Below are 5,159 nucleotides of genomic sequence, written 5' to 3'. Positions count from 1 at the left end.
CATTCTTGTCTTGTTCCTGATTTCAGCGTGAAAGTTTTCAGTTGTTGACCGTTTAGAACGATGTTGGCTATTGGTTTTTCATAGATAGCCTTAATCAGGTGGAGATAAAGACCTTCTATTCCAATTTTCTATAGGGTTTTTATCATGAATGAGGGTTGGATTTTGTCAAATGCTTTTTCTGCATCTATTGAGGTGATCATATGGTTTTTGTCCTTGACTCTGTTAATATAGTGTATATTACATTTATTGTTTTAAGTATGTTGAACCACCCTTGCATCCCTGGGATAAATTCGACTTGGTCAGGTGTATGATCTTCTTGATGACCCTCTGTATTCTGTTTGCCAGTATCTTGTTGAGGATTTTCGCATATATGTTCATTAGGGAGATTGGCCTGTAGTTCTCTTTTTGGGTTGAGTCTTTCCCTGGTTTTGGAATCAAAGTAACACTTGCTTCCAGGAATGAATTTGGAAGCCTTGCTTCCCTTTCAGTTTCCTTGATGAGTTTAAAGAGTAATGGTGATAGTTCTTCTTTAAATGTCTTGTAGAATTCAGCAGTGAAACTATCAGGACCGGGTATTTCCTTTTTTGGTAAATTTTTAATTACATTTTCAATTTCACTGATTGTAATTGGAATGTTTAGAATTTTTATATCTTCTTCATTTCACTTTGGCCATTTGTATGTATCTAGGAATCTGTCCACTTCTTCTATGTTTTCCATTTTATTAGAGCACAGGTTCTCAAAGTAGGTATTGATGATCCTCTGGATTTCTGCTGGATCTGTTGTGACTTTATCTTTTTCGTTCTTAATTACATGGATTTGAGCCTTTTCTTTCATTTTTTTGATTAATTTGGCTAAGGGTTTATCAATTTTATTTATTCTTTTGAAAAACCAACTTTTGATTCATTGATTTTTTTTGTATCATTCTCTTAGTCTCCATTGCATTGATTTCTGCTCTGATCTTTATAACTTCCTCTCTTGTGTGAGCTTTGGGTTTGTCATACTCTTCTTTTTCTAGGAGCTTGAGGTTCTGCATTAGTTTATTTATCTGAGTTCTCTCTATTTTCCTAATATGGGCATTCACTGCTATGAATTTCCCTCATAGAATTGCTTTCATTCTGTCTAATAGATTCCTGTATGTTGTACTGGCATTATCACTTACTTGTAGAAACTGTTAAATTACTTCTTTAATTTCCTCTGTGATGCATTGGTTGTTCAGGAGAGTGTTATTCCAAGTCTATGTGTTTGTGGGGGTTTTGTGGTTTCTTATGCTATTGATATCCAATTTTATTGCACTATGGTCTGATAATATACAGGAGGTAATGTCAATTCTTTTACATTTACTTTGACATGCCCTATGAGGTAGCATGTGGTCTATTTTGGAGAATGACACTTGTACAGCCAAAAAGAATGTATATTCTGGTTTTCTGGGGTGGAATACTCTGTAAATGTCTATTAAGTCCATTTGTTCAAAAGCTTGGTTCAGTTCTACAATTTTGTTGTTAATTTTTGTCTAAATGATCTGTCTATTTGTGACAGTGGAGTATTGAGGTCCCCCACTACTACTGTATTACTGCTTACTTGATTTTTCATGTCTATTAATATTTGTTTTGTATACTTGGGGGCATTCAAATTTGGTGCATATATATTAAGGATTGTCATCTCTTCCTCTTGGATAGTTCCCTTCACAAGGATGTAGTGACCATCTTTGTCTCTTAATTAGTTTTGGTTTGAAATCTATTTTATCTGCAAATAAGATTGCTACTCCTACTTTTTCCAGTTCCTCTCACATGGAGAACTATTTTCCATCCTTTTATGTTCAGTCTATGAATGTCCTTTTGAATTAGGTGTGTTTCTTGTATACAGCCTATTGTTGGATTTTGCTTCTTAATCCATTCTGCCAGTTTATTTCTTTTGATTTGTGAATTGTGGCCATTAACATTGATGCTTATAATTGCTAGATATTGACTCATCCTTATCATGATGTTTTACTGTTGTTGCCTCTTTAATTTTTATTTTTCCCCCTTTCTTTTTAGTTTCTTGCCTTGCCTGGTGGCTTCCCTCTGCTGGGCATCATGGAGTTGTGACCTTCATTGTTTTTTTCTAGGATATTGTTTAGAATTGCTTGGAGTGCTGGTTTGGTGTTCATGAAATTTCTCAGGTGTTCTTTATAGTGGAAGTATCTAATTTCCCCCATCGATTTTGAAAGATAATTTTGCAGGATACAACAGTCTAGGTTGGAAGTTATTTTCTTTTAGGGCTTTAAATACTTCACTCCAGGCTCTCCTTGACTTGAGGGTTTGTGTTGAGAAGTCTGCTGTGATTCTGATGGGCTTTCCTTTGTATGTGATTTGTTTCTTTTCTCTAACTGCTTGTAGGATTTGGTTCTTCTTTTGCATTTCTAGGATCTTGACTATTATATGTCTAGGTGTAGCTTTTTTATCGTGGCTAGTTGGAGTTCTACATTATCTGTATATCAAATTCTTTACCTCTGTCTGGGAAGTTTTCTACTATTACTTCTGTGAACAGTTTTTTTTTAATGTCATTTGTACTTTCTCCTGTTTTTTCGTGGACTCCTATCAGTCTTATGTTATTCTTCTTTGCATCATCTAGTAACTGCTGGATTGATTTCTTGTGATCCCTTACTATTTTTAAGTAATCTCTCTTTTCATGGTCACTAACTGCATTCCTGTCTTCTATATTTGATTTCCATCTTCACATTCACTCAATCAGCTGTGAATGCTTTCAATAGAGTTTTCAATCCCCTGAATATCTGTTTCAATCTGTTTCATGGATTCCATTTCTTTCTTATTTTGGGCAATCATGGTTTCTTTCCATTTCTTTCTTATGCTGGACATTCATGGCTTCCAATATGGTTCTGAGCTCATCTATTTTTTTTTATCTCTTTCTGTTCTAGATCATCTAATCATGTGTTTCACTCTGCTCACCATCTCTGTAGTTATCTGGGAAATTATTTGTTTTGAATTTTTCTAGAGCCTCATTCATCTGTTTTGTTACTTCCTGTGCTATCAGTTCAGGGTGTCCAGGTGGTTGATTATCATATTTTTCCACGTCATTTCCCCCAGAATTTGCCTTTGGTGAGCTGGAAGTCTGTGTTTGTGTCCTGTCAAGGTGTCTTCTCATTTTTAATTATATTGTTGGTGCTGGGTTTTTTTTCTTTAATTCCTGGAATGATACTCCAATATTTCTTATTTTGAGTATCTTTATTACTGGTGTTTACAGCCCCTATGGCTTGATTACTTCTCAGAGATATCTTCCACGTATAGCTGGACTTTTTAGGCTTTGAGACTCTAATGACTCTTAGGCAATCTCATTTTCAGTATACCAGGGAGGACAACTGATTAGATCAATCACAACACCTTAGCCCAATTGACACACTCAACATCAAACACAGCTTAGAAAATGACAATTTGCGGTAGCAGTTAATCATCACCTTTAACCATATGAGCTAGATCAAAATCTAGGGCCTGCCCAAAATATGTTTGTAGTAAGTAAACCCTTCAATATGGCAAATTTACCCTCGGGATAAGGATTTAGCAGGGGTTGTGGAGGGAGGTGTAGAGAGGTAGAGGAAGAGGGAAAGGTTAGAGGAGAGGCTAAAGGACATGGGAAAATCACACAACTTGTGGGGATCTGTTGAAGAAAGGAGGAAAAGACAGAGCAAAAGAACAGAGATAAGTACAGAACAAACTGACAACAATAGGGAAGCTGGAAATTTTATTCACCTTCCTATAAAAGTGACAGTCAAAAGGACAGAGAGAGAGAAAAAAATCAGAATGAGACAGGAACAGGAATAAAGAGGGAGAGAAATATAGAGCCAGAAAGAAAAAGAAGAGAAGAAGATATATATATACAAACAAAAAGAGGTCTTCCTCAGGATATGTCTCTGCTGTCCTGGTAGGCAATGTGGGCAGCAGTGTGTGGGTCTAAGTAGATTAGTCTCAGCAAGCCAGCTGTAGTCTACTGAGATTCAGGCTGATTTCTGGCTCCAAGTTGAGGTCCCTGACCTCCTGCAGGATTAAACTCTGCAAGGTTCTACTGCAGGTTCCAGCTGTCCTCCTCCCTATCCAAGTCCGGGTTTCTATGGGAGGTGCTGATCCCACCAACTTACCAACCAGGATGGTCCAGTGTGCTTTTATTGAAGAGATTTTCTTCACTTTCCCAGTGATCTTGAATTTTCATTGAGGAGCCTCAGAGAGGCCCTCTCTGTTGTTCACTTCTGCTCTATCTTCTGGGGCTCATAACCATGGCCTTTATGTTCCCTCTGGTGCCTCTGCTGTGTGGATTCAGATGTGGCATGGTGTTCTCTCAGCTTGGACCAGCTGGGAGTGGGCTGCTGGCATCCGCAGGACCAGGTTCCGGAAGGACCTGAATATATTGCTTTTCAAAACCGTCACGCTGCAGATTTAGCTTATTTAGAACTTGGAATTTGACTGTCAAATAAATTAATTCCCAAAGATCATCTTCATTGTCAAACCAATCAGATTTACTGTCAGAAAAAGTGTGACTTCATTTTTTCTTTTAAAATAAATATATTAATACCATCTTCATGAATGCATATTCCTTTAGAATTTTAAAGCCAGATTGGGTAATGCATAAAGCATACCTTGTGTTTGTCACCTGTCTGAAATAAAGCACCATCCTCTTCTATATATCTAACAATGCTCTTTGGTTTGTTCTCACAGAATACCACTCATCAACGATTTCTTTGAAATGCTTGGGATGTGAAGAAAAAGTTCATTAAACACATTTATTCCAATGCCACCCTATGCAACAATATATCTGAATTCAGAGCATCCCAATATAAATCCAAAGATCACATTTCTACTACTATTCTTTGTATAAAGCTTCACTGATATTCTAAATTTCCTCTTTGCTTAGCACCCAGGGGGCTGTCATTGTAACCTGGCACACTAAAGTAAGAATCCAGACATGTTGAATGCCTTTCTTTTGTAAATGGGAGAGGGACAATTTTGAAGTGCACATGTAAAAGCAGAACCTGCATGAAGCCTGGACCAGAGGAATTTCAGACAGGTCAGTTTAGAAAAAGAACATAAGGAAGCAGAAGATCTGAGAATTGATGTTCTTAGATGCAGCTGTCCCTGTGGACCACTGGGAAATTCTTTGTGTACCCTCAGGGG

Source organism: Heterocephalus glaber, unplaced genomic scaffold (genome assembly GCF_053883595.1).
Source record: "Heterocephalus glaber isolate CG9 unplaced genomic scaffold, H.glaber_assembly_v1.0 deba00001764, whole genome shotgun sequence".
NCBI classification, from domain to species: domain Eukaryota; kingdom Metazoa; phylum Chordata; class Mammalia; order Rodentia; family Bathyergidae; genus Heterocephalus; species Heterocephalus glaber.
This window is presented reverse-complemented; position numbering follows the sequence as displayed.